This window comes from Panthera uncia (genome assembly GCF_023721935.1).
Source record: "Panthera uncia isolate 11264 chromosome B3 unlocalized genomic scaffold, Puncia_PCG_1.0 HiC_scaffold_1, whole genome shotgun sequence".
In the NCBI taxonomy this organism is placed as follows: Eukaryota; Metazoa; Chordata; class Mammalia; order Carnivora; family Felidae; genus Panthera; species Panthera uncia.
Window position 1 is genome coordinate 42,933,383 of NW_026057582.1, and position 12,214 is coordinate 42,945,596.

General features: G+C 39.6%; 1 protein-coding gene across 1 annotated transcript in view; it reads right to left on the reverse strand.

Moving 5' to 3' along the window:
- PELI2 (pellino E3 ubiquitin protein ligase family member 2) overlaps positions 1-12,214 on the reverse strand; it is a 208,744-nt gene that overhangs the window by 120,465 nt on the left and 76,065 nt on the right. The gene's annotated exons all lie outside the window — the stretch shown is intronic.

Genomic DNA, 12,214 nt, shown 5'->3' on the forward strand with positions numbered 1-12,214 from the left:
CGGGGCTCGAACTCACGGACCGCGAGATCGTGACCTGGCTGAAGTCGGACGCTTAACCGACTGCGCCACCCAGGCGCCCCGAGCAGCCCTTCTTAATACAGGCCAAAGACCATCCGTGTGCAAAGCATTGCCCTCACTCTCCACAAAACCCGAGTTCAAGCAATGGTCTCTGCTAAGCAGCACACAATCACCGAAGGAAAGGAAGCCGGTCAGGAGAGTGATATCAATTCACTGCCACACTGCCTGCCAGCCAAAGCACACAGCAATACAGCTTTTAAAAAGGAGATTAATTTGCTGAAACCCTGTCTCGATTATCACTTGCCCCTTAGGTCTCCATTCTGTGACACAGTGAAAAAGTAAGTGGGAGGAGGAAGGAAAGGAAATATGATACCCAGTATTCTTATAAGTGGTAACAATACTCATGGTTAACCTTTACTGAGCATTTCCAGCGGGCCAGGCACCATTCTAAAAGCTAAAAACCTTACGTGTATTAACACATTCCAACCCAGGATTTGAATGTTCTTTTCCGTCACTTGAGAGATGAGAAAACGGAGAGGCGGTGTCATTGTTACTTGGCCAAAAGCTGGGATATCAACCCCGGGACTCTAATGCCAGAGCTTGCACTCCGAAGCAGGTGACATACTGGCTAGACTTAGGAGTCTAGATCAATGGTCCTCACCAGGGTCATTCCTCCCTCCAAAAGAACATTCATCAGTGTCTGAAGACAGTTCTGGTTGTCACAACTGGGAGTAGGGGGGGGCCTTTTGGTACCACATGGCTAGAGGCCAAGGATGCTGCTCAACACAACATACAACATTGCCTCACAACAAAGAATAATCTGTCCAAACTGCCAATAGTGCTGAGGTCAAGAAACCCCAACCTAAATAGTGTTCATAAACTTCTTAATCTTTTTCCCTTTTACCACTGTTTCATTTGACTCAGTGTAAAGAATGATAAAGGACAAGAAATACAGAAATTGCTTGTGTTTCTACACACTAATAATGAAATAGCTAACAAAAAAATTAACTCCATTTATAATTGTGACAAAAGAACACCTAGGAGTAAATTCAACCAAAGAGGTAAAAGACCTGTACTCTGAAAACTATAAAACACTGATGAAAGATGGGCACCGGGGTGGCTCAGTCAGTTAAGCATCTGATTCTTGGTTTTGGCTCAGGCCAAACCTGAGGTCATGATCTCATGGTTTCATGGGTTCAAGCCCTGCGTTGGGTTCTACACCAGCAGCATGGAGCCTGCTTGGGATCCTCTCTCTGCCCCTGTCTCTGCCCTTCCTCCAATTGCGCTGTCTCATCTCTCTCAAAATAAACAAATAAACTTCAAAAATCAAAATAAAACACTCATGAAAGAAACTGAAGATATTCTGTGCTCACAGATTTTGAGAATATTGTTAAAATGTCCGCACTCCCCAAAACAACCTACAGATTCAATGCAATCCCTGTCAAAGTACCCACATTTTTCACAGAACTAGAATACTAAAGTTTTTATGGAGGCACAGAAGACCCCAAATAATCAAAGCAATCTGAAGAACAAAGCTGGAGATACCATCTCAGGTTTTCAGATATACTACAAAGTTGTAGTAACCAAAACAGTATGGTGACTGGCACAAACAATAGACCCTCAGGTCAACAGAACAGAACAGACAGATCAGAAATAAATCGAGGCTTATATGGTCAATTGATCTATGACAAAGGAGGCAAGAATACAGTGAGGAAAAGACCATCTCTTTAACAAATGGTGGTGGGAAAATCAGAAAGCAACATGCAAAAAAAAAATTGAACCACTTTCTCATACAATATACAATAAACTCAGAATGAATTAAAGACCTAAATTTAAGACATGAAACCATAAAACTCCTAGAAGAAAACATAGGCAGTAATCTTTAACACTGGCCTTAGCAACATTTGTCTAAATAGGCCTCCTTAAAGCAAAGGAAACAGCATTAAAAATAAACCATTGGGACCACACACACACACACAGCTTTGTACAGCAAAGGAAACCATCAACAAAACAAAAAGGCAACCTACTGAATGGGAGAAGACATTTGCAAATGATATATCCAATAAGGGGTTCATACCCAAAATATATAAAGAACTTGTACAACTCCACACCAAAAACACAATCTGATTAAAAAATGGGCAGAGGACCTGAACAGACATTTTTTCCAAAGAAGACATACAGATGGCAAACAGGCACATGAAAAGATGTTCAACATCACTAAGGAGATGCAAAGCAAAACCCAATGAGCTATCACCTCATACCTGTCAGAATGGCTAAAATCAAAAACACAAGAACCAAGTGTTGGCAATGTTGTGGAGAAAAATGGAACCTTCGTGCACTGTTGGTGGGAGTGCAAATCATTGCAGCCACTGCTGAAAACAGTGTGGAGGTTCCTCAAAAAAATTAACATAATTACCATATGATCTAGTAATTCTACTACTGGGCATTTACCTGAAGAAAACAAGAACACTAATTCAAAGAGATATATATGTGTCCCTATGTTTATTGCAGCATTATTTACAATGGCCAAGATACAGAAGCAACCCAAGTGTCTGTTGATAGATGAATGGATAAAGAACATGTTGTGTGTGTGTACACACACACACACACACACACACACACACACACACACGACTAATACTCGGTCATAATAAAGAACGAGATCTTGCCATTTGTGACAGTATGAATGGACCTAGAGGGTATTATGCCAAGTGAAATAAGAAAGACAAATCACATGATTTCACTTATATGGGAAATCTAAAAAAACAAACAAAAAGCAGAAACAGACCCATAAATACGGAGCACTGATGGCTGCCAGAGAGGAGGGGTTGGGGAATGGGCAAAAATGAGTGAAGCGGAGTGGCAGGGGATAAGTCATGGGAATAAAAGGTAGAGTGCAGGAAACACAGTCAATGATACTGTAATAGTGATATAATGGGGCAGATGGCAGCTATACTTGCTGTGAGCATAGCATAATGCGTAAACTTGTCTAATTACTATGTTGCACGCCTGAAACTAATGACATTGTGTAAGCATACTTCAATAAAAAAAAAAATGTCTCCAACAACACCAACTTACAGCTACTGAATTGATTTAGAATCAAAAAATTAAATTCATCTTGCTGTTCTGATGTATACACAAAGTAAAACTCCCTTTCACGGTTATAGAATTTTTTAAAAGAACAAAAAACACACAAAACTAGAAATACATCACCATAATAAAGGACTGAGTGGAAGAAAATTTAATAAATTGGTATTAAAATTATCTTTGTTCAATGTTTCAAAACAAAAACACTTTCTCATTAAAAATAAAGAGGCTATATTCTTTTAAAAGAAAGAGGAAAGAGCAACCAGAATTAAAACTTCTTAAAAAAACAAACAAACAAACAAACCCACCAAACCCTGATCTTGTATCACAGCTGAAGTCAAACTATTCTCAGAATTAGTGTGGGTTGCCAAATTTTCAAAGTTATAGTGGCTTCAAGAGGAATTCATGTTGTCTAATCTCCCAGGCGTGGAAGGGGGCAGAGGCAGAAAGAAGGTCCTCCTGGGTGTTCACAAAAGTGAAAGCTGAGAAAAATTTGGTATGCAGGCCCCTAGCTGAAATGCAGGTATATGTTTTATTAGGAGAGGAAAACAACACATCGTATGTAACATTCGAAGGTTAGTATAAAATTAGTTCTCCCCCCAGACATTCAATTCTGTGAGATCATTACTGTTGTAGCAGGCTAATCAATTTTCAAAGTGAGAATACATTTTTTGTGTAACAGGTAGCTACATTTTCAACTGCTGCAAGCTATAAATGTGGATGTTGGTAGCTATTGTGCTTATTTTGACTTCATATCTGAAACTGAAATCGTGGGTTGCCTGCGTGGCTCAGTGGGTTGAGCGTTGGACTTCGGCTCAGGTCATGATCTCACAGCTCGGGAGTTCGAGCCCCACGTCAGGCTCAGTGCTGACAGCTTGGAGCCTGGAGCCCACTACCAATTCTTTGTCTCCATCTCTCTCTGTACCTTCCCCACTCACGCTCTGTCTCCCTCTCTCAAAAATAAACATTAAAAAAAGTGAAACAGTTAACTTAAAAAAAAGTTTGATAATTTACAAAAACTCAGATTTTTGTGTGATTAATACTGTAATGCATATTGAATAAGAGAATGAATATTTATACAACAGAATACTATACACCAAGAAACAAACCTACCCAATGTGGGATATTTCACTCACAAACACAATGCTAATGAAAGAAATAAAAAATATGCACACTACAGATCCAATTTATATAAAGTACAACAACAGAAATCAGTCTATGGTGTTAGGTTGTAATGGCAGGTAGCTGGTGTGGGCTAGGAGAGCGAGCAAGGGGAGGGGCATCTCTTCTGGGCACTGATGGTGCCATTTCTTGATCTGGGCACGGTTTAAATGGGTGTGTTCACTCTATGAAAATCCATCCAACTCTACGATGGGTGTACCCTAAAGAAAGTCTTCTTAAAAACAAAAAGCTAGGTAAGATCTGTTTACCACAACTTCCATTCTTCTGCATTTTACGGGAACCAATTTAACATCGGTTCCACCTTGCTCATTAAACATACATATCGATGGTATTTAGAAATTTAAAAATAGTATTCTTGGATTTAGGATACTAGATTGCAGAGTAAGATAATTTTTTAAGTGGGGGGGAAAAAAAACCCTGATATTCATGTTCATGTCAACCAGGTAATATGGAAAGATCTAAAAGGGGTTTCCAAATCTCAACTATCCACAGGAAACAAAGGTTTAACTCTATTTTGAAAAAATACAGAACTACTCCTTTGTTTGAAAAGCAAGGAATGAAATCAATGTTGGCAGTCTGAAGATTGCATGAGGAACCAAAACAGATTCAGGCCAGATACATTTTTCACAAAAGAATGGCTTATCAAAGTGTTCTAATTGTTAAGTACATTTTCCAGTAAGGAAATACACTGATTTTCAAAGTTAGTGGGGTTGATAATTCAAAAACTATTATTCATTAAGCCTTTGTTGCTGTGATCTAGAGAAAGCGACAAAGTTTACAGAGAAAACCTATATTCAAATCACGAAGCTGAAGTTTTAATTTTTAATCTGTCAGTACATTTTAAATAAAAGGTTTTTTTTTATATAATCAAACTGCCAATAACTTAGATGCTAGGTTTCATCATATCCTAAGCCCATTTATATCTTCTTATAACAGATAATTAATACTTTCTAGAGAAACCAATCACTAATATGAGTTCACATTAATCAATCGCTACCATGTACTAGCTGTATGTGATACGTTCCAAGTATTTCCCTTCATGAACCACTGCCTGGAGGCAGAATGCACTACCATTTGCAAATATGTGATGCCTCTCCCTGCCGAAGGATTATGCGTCCCAACCTTTGGACTCAGTCTGCTATGAGACATGCTTTAGCCAGAGAAATCCAAGTAGGTCACTTCCAGCTGGAAGTTTTAAGAGCTATATTCTCTTACCTCCCTCTACAATCTTTGAAACGGAAGTCAAGATGCACCCTCTGTCTGGATCCCTGATTTCCCATGGTGAACACTGCCTCTGTGCTAATCCACAATGGACAGGATGAATTAATAATAAGTATGCTGTGCTTCCATAAACCTACAGAGATTCGGGAGTTGGCTTTACAGGATAGCCTGGCCTATATTGACTGACACAAATCTGTTCTTCTAAAAAACTGGAGAGTGAACCACAGAAAACGGTTTTGCCCGAGTCTATAGGTAGTAAATGGGGCCAACTAGGAATTCAGGAAGCCTAAACCTCAAAGCCCACACTTTTCATTCTATTCGTGTTTTCATATTTTATAAAACTTAACAATTTCTTCCTAAAAGTCTCAAATATGGGATTCCTGAGATTGAAAGGAAGAAGATGAGAAATTAACATGAGCTTCTGTACAGAGGAAATTATCACATTATTTGTAATGAAGAAGATACAGAAACAGAATTTTCAATTTACCAAATGTGCCTGAAATATAAACTAACCCATGCATGTGCCTGTGGGTTTGCAGAATACCAACACATTAGTTATTGACCCATTACAACAACCAGCTGTCCCACCTACCCCTGCCCAAGGCAGGCCACAGCACCTAGCTACTCATTCAACAACCTGTGCTGGGCGCTGGGAATACAGACAAGAAAGACCACCCCTGTCTTCAAGGGACTTGTTTCCCAGCATGACAAGACACAGACAACTCTAATACAGCTCAGAGCACTGAGATACACACACACACACACACACACACACACACACACACACACACACGTTCACGCTTTTGAACTTCAAGAGTTCACAAAAGGGCTTTTCACTGAGACTAGGAGTGTCAGAGTTCCTAGGGGAAAGGACACATGGGCCATGTTCTAGAGGATGGTGGGAGTCTATGTTAGTATTGAAGGCCGGAGCACATTCTAGGAAATGAGAACGTCAAAGGTGTGGGGGGCAAGGAAAACATGGCCACCTGGGGAATTTAACTTGAATGCCAGGCTAGAACACAGAGAAGACAGAGCTGGTCCTGAGGGCTCACCTGGAGGCAGAATAAGGAGAAAGAGCAAAGCAAGAACACACTTATCCATCAGAGCACCTGTGCCCAGGCTCCAACAAGCTCCCATTAACTCAACTTCAGTAAGACAAAACCAAAGCTTCCTGAAGCTTATTCACGCCTGTGACATGCGTGTGATCAATAAAGAACTTGTAAGGAGGTTTCTCTGTGAATTAGTCAGCAACATAGCACTTCAAAGAGGCTGACATACTTTTCACAAAAAGAAGAAAAAAGAGAAGGTCAACAGCACACTTTAACGTGAAAGGCAAAGACGTAACAGAAGAGGCCACCAGCAAATTGAAGTCACTCAATGATACCTCTGTGACCCTCCCTCCAAAGGTTAGGACTTCTTTCCAGCTACACAGAATTTACTTTGATGTACCTTATGCTACTTGCCATTCTAAGTACCACTTCAAACCAACCAGCTACTAAATGCAAGCCTTCATCATTGTGCCTTTTGTAGAGAGGGCTCTCTCTGCAGAGAACTGGATTCCAGACTGGACAGATTATCCTAACAGTGCCAGTAATCCTTGAGTTGACAAAGCAACTTCCACTTTTATTAATAAATATAGCATTCATTGCAGCATTCCTAGTTCAGAAATAAATGAGATTTTCCAAGCCACACTCCCAGGAGGTGAGAGACTCAGGGGCTTGGTTCCTGTCCTTCAGATCACTCTCCACCTGCTACCTGCAGCAACACACTCCTTATCCCGGATCCTGGGCACCACAGCTGGCTTCGTGACCTGAGGCCACTTTTACTGGGCTTCTCTGCACTTCAAGTCCCTCCTGTGTAAAATGGAGTCAGAGGGCATAAGGGTCTTTCCAACGTTCACTTTCCATGTTTTTAAAAAGAAAAGTTACAGCAAAAGATTCTCTCCCTCCATGGAAAGACAGGATGGGTATAAGTGCCTGAATCAGTCATAATTCCAGTAAGTCTGAGTAAAGGCATAATTGGAAGGACGAATGTAAGTATTCTCCCACACTGACATGTTAAAAGCAACTATTTAATAAACATGTGCTTTAAGGACAACACAAATTAAATCTGATTTTTCTAACTAATACATGAATCAAGTCAATAGTAAAATTATTATGGATCAGTAAAGCAGATAATTACACTGATAATTAAGTTATTGGGTGAAGTCAAGCTTTCCAACAAACCGCTCCAACACTCTGGATCCAAGAGAACTGAAGAAAGAAAAGAAAACAAAACCTCTTTTCCGCCCCAGTTCCCTGATGGCTCCCCAGCCTTTCTTTCCCCCCAGTACAAAGTCAAGGGCTGCTCAGTAAAACAAGGTACTCTGTATTTAATTTCCCACAATGGGGGCGCCTGGATGGCTCAGCTGGTTAAGTGTCCCACTTTGGCCCAGGTCATGATCTCACGGTTTGGTTCCTGAGTTCGAGCCCCGCATCCGGCTCTGTGCTTAGAGCCTGGAGCCTGCTTCGGATTCTGTCTCCACCTGTCTGCCCGTCCCCTGCTCGTGCTCTTTCTCAAAACTAGATAAAACTTAAAAAAATTTAATTTCCCACAAGGGTATTGTAAGTTTTCTCACACTGCTGTAACGAATTACCACAAGCTACAAACACAGATTTGTTTTCTCAGACCTGCTGGTCTAGAGGCTTGCCTCGTTTCTCTGCCCACGCCTGCAGAGGCCAAAATTCAAGGGGCCACTAGGGCTATGTTCCTCGGTGAGGTTCTAGGGAAGATGGTTTCCAGGGACATTTCAGGCTGTTAGCAGAATGGAGTTCCATGTGACTATAGGGCAGAGGTCCCCATTTCCCAACTGCTCCTACCAGAGCTATTCTCAGCTTCTAGAGGGGGGCCCACATTCCCTGGCTCACAGGCCCTGCCCCCATCTTCAAAGAAAGGAATGTGGAGTCCTGCCTGTGCTTCAAACTCCCCAGCCCCTTCTTCCTGCACACTGCTGGCAGTCTTTGACCTTCGTCTTCCACCTTGAAGGACTATTGTGATTATCTTGGACTGTGGGGCAGGCCCAACGTAACCCCCCTATTTTAAGTTCCCAGACTTCAATTCCATCTGCAAGGTCCCCTTTGCCATGTGAGAGAACACATTCTCAGCTCCCAGACATCAAGGCATGGACATCTTTGATGGGGAGGGAGCCTTCTCTACCAACCAAATCATAAATACATAGAAGACAGAAATGTATCTTTTGCAAAAAAAAACAGTAATTCTGCCCACACCACACAGCGGAGATTTAGCCTAAATAGCCATGAACAGAAAAGACCGCAGCAATGACCTTGTGATGATTCTGAACAGACACAAAAAAGCCCATTTGTTGTTAGTGCTTGAAGTGATGAAAACGTATGTTAGGATTTGAGAAAACAAAAATGTTAGTGTCAAACTACAATAGCAGAAACCAAGAAAAATGTGATATTCTGAATCAACTTCAACTTTCTGGGATTATTCACTATCAATCACACCTCAAAGTTTAATTTTAAAAATACCATAAAATATCTTAAAACCCACCTTAAAGCCTCTCACACAAATCGGAATGGAGAAATGGTGATAATTATTCCCTTTCAGATCTTCAACCAGCACAGGTCAAACTGTCTAGTTTAAACACAGCAGTAGAGATGTCAACATGTAGGGGATTTGAAAGAAAATGTACTTAAATAAGAAAGTCTACTGTTTACTTTGTGTGCAGAAATCAAAGCTAAACCCAAAAAGGGCAAAGAACAGCTCCCAAATTGCAATGGCAAAACCATCAAAAAGCTTAGAAAACCATAGAAGTATTGGTTACTCAAAATTTATAGAAATATAGCAGTTAAGGGGCTCCTGGGTGGCTCAGTCAGTTGAGGGTCCGACTTCAGCTCAGGTCATGGTCTTGCAGTTTGTGAGTTCAAGCCCTGCATCAGGCTCTGGGCTGACAGCTCCGAGCCTGGAGCCTGCTTCAGATTCCGTCCGTCTCTCTCTCTCTCTCTCTCTCTCTCTCTCTCTCTCTCTCTCGCTGCCCCTCCCTTGCTCACACTCTGTCTCTCTCCCTCTCAAAAATAAACGTTAAAAAATTTTATTTAAAAGAAATATAGCAGTTAATAATCAATTCTTGCTGTTAAAACTCAAACTATATAACACATGAGATAATCACCTAGATATATGTATAACAATTATTCATGTCAGGAGTGATAATATTTAACAATAGGATTTATAGTAAGTATGTAAGTCAAAAATTTTAAAACATTCCATGGTCTGAATAATATGAACTATATATGGTATAAAACTGTTCCCAAGTGATGCAAGCTGGAGTGCCAATCATTCAACAAACCATGCTAATAATGTATTTCCAAGTCATCTGTTAATTGTTAGAAATTACTGGTGTGATCCTTTATTTGATATAACTGTCACAACTAAGCCATGTCTGAGCTAGGATTCAATAGAACTAAACTCTTCCAATAACGTCCCCCATTTAATTGAAAGCCAACAAGTAAATAGAGTCTTGATATAGAGATATCTTCTATTGAACTAGTATCAATTAAGCTCAATTATTTTCCTAGCCCCAATACTGTAATTTTTAAGTGTTATTTTTTTAACGTGTATTCATTTTTGAAGGACAGAGAGAGACAGAGCACAAGCAGGGGTGGGGCAGAGAGAGAGGAGGACACAGAATCTGAGGCAGGCTCCAGGTTCTGAGCTGTCAGCACAGAGCCTGATGTGGGGCTTGAACCCACGAACCGTGAGATCATGACCTGAGCCGAAGTCTGATGCTTAACTGACCGAGCCACCCAGATGCCCCAACCAGTACTGTAATTTTTATGTTCACTATTTCTATTATTACCAACACCATGAAAACCACTTATTGGGCTGTCCTACTCAATTACTTAGCTTCATTTTACAAAATTTTGTTCACCTTCAATCTATGTGCTTTGAAAACATCAGTTGGTCAAACTCCAAAGATAACTGTTAATTATATTCTTCATATGTATCAAGTAAGTGTATTTTCATGTAACCTGGATAATTTAATAGTTCTTCTCTTAGAATTTTTTGATTTTAAGTTTGTTTCTCTAATATTCTCTGCTTCTCTATCACAGGCTTCTGTATTTGGTTTTATATATTCTATCACCTACTTGTCAAGTAAAAATATCCATTTTAATAACTGAAACTTTTTCTCTTCTAAAACCAAAGAAATAAGAATGGTTAGAATGCCATGTAATAAAGCCAAATCTCTAAAGTATTTAATCATCTAAATGCTATCCCACAGTTCCTATTAAAGCAAATATTCAGGTCTTTGATTTCCAAAGTGACTTTTGTGTCAATAATGCCACAAGCTGCCCATCTCACTGAAACCATGTTTCTTGAATGACAGTAAAGTTTAATATATTTCAGACTTGGCTCCTTCCCAGCTCCATGAAATCAAAAGTCATCACCTATCTTCAAAGTCTTGAACACCATATTTTAAGCAAATTTTTAAGTCATTTCTATGTGAAATAGTTTGAGCCTTGTCAATAATGACTGGAATTTTACTGCCCTGATTTAGGAGTTTTACAAGAAGCTGTTCTCATCTAATTCATGTTTTGTAAGAATCAAGACCATAACTTTAAACTGCCATGGTACATTCAGGTAAGAGCTATTTTTTGAAGTCTCAACAAACACTAAATCAGAATATTATTTTAAACTATGAAGTATGTTGTTGGTATCTCAAATACTTTTTCCTTTCCTTTAACAATACTCTGATTTCTTTGAAGTTATTTCCATTTCTTTGAAACTTATGCTTATGTTTTTCCAGTTCTGAGATACATTTGACATATAACATTAAGTTTAAGGCATACAATACGTGAATTTGATACCCTTATATATTGCAAAATGATGCAACCATATCCTTAGCTGATGCCTCCATCATGTCACATACTTACCATTTCTTTTTTGTGGTAAGAACAGTTAAGATCTACCCTTAGCAGCTTTCAAGTTTATAAAACAGTTTTATTAACTATAATCATCATGCTATACTTAAGATCCTCAAACCTTATTCAAATTATAACTGGAGGTGTGTAAGTGTTCATAGACTTTGACAAGCATCTCCCCATACCCTCAATCCCTTGGCCTCTGATCCCATCATTCCAGTCTGTTTCTATGAGTTCAGGTGTTTAGATTTGAGATCTATATATATATATGATCGGTAGTATTGAGCTTTCTCTCTGACTTATTTACTTAGCATGATGTCCTCAAGGTCATTCTATGTTGTCGTAAATACAGGATGTCCTTTCTCATGGCTGAATGATATTACATTGTATATACATATACAGTTGGCCCTTCAACACAGGTTTGAACTGTGAGGTTCCACTTACAGAGATTCTTTTTCATATGGTAAAGTCCTGTACATGTAGTTTCTCTTCCTTAGGATTTTCTTAACGTTTTCTTTTCTCCAGTTTACTTCTAAGAATACAGTATATAGTACATATAACGTACAACCTAGCTGTTAATTGACTGTTTATGTTATCGGTACGACTTCCAGTCAACAGTAGGCTATCAGTATTTAGGAGGAGTGAAAAGTTATATGAAGGTTTTCAACTGTGTTGGTGGTGGTGGGGGTGGTTAGTACTCCTAACAGCCATGTTGTTCAAGGGTTAACTGTGTACCTTATCTTTACAAACCACTCGAACTGCTGACAGGCACTTAGGCTGATCCC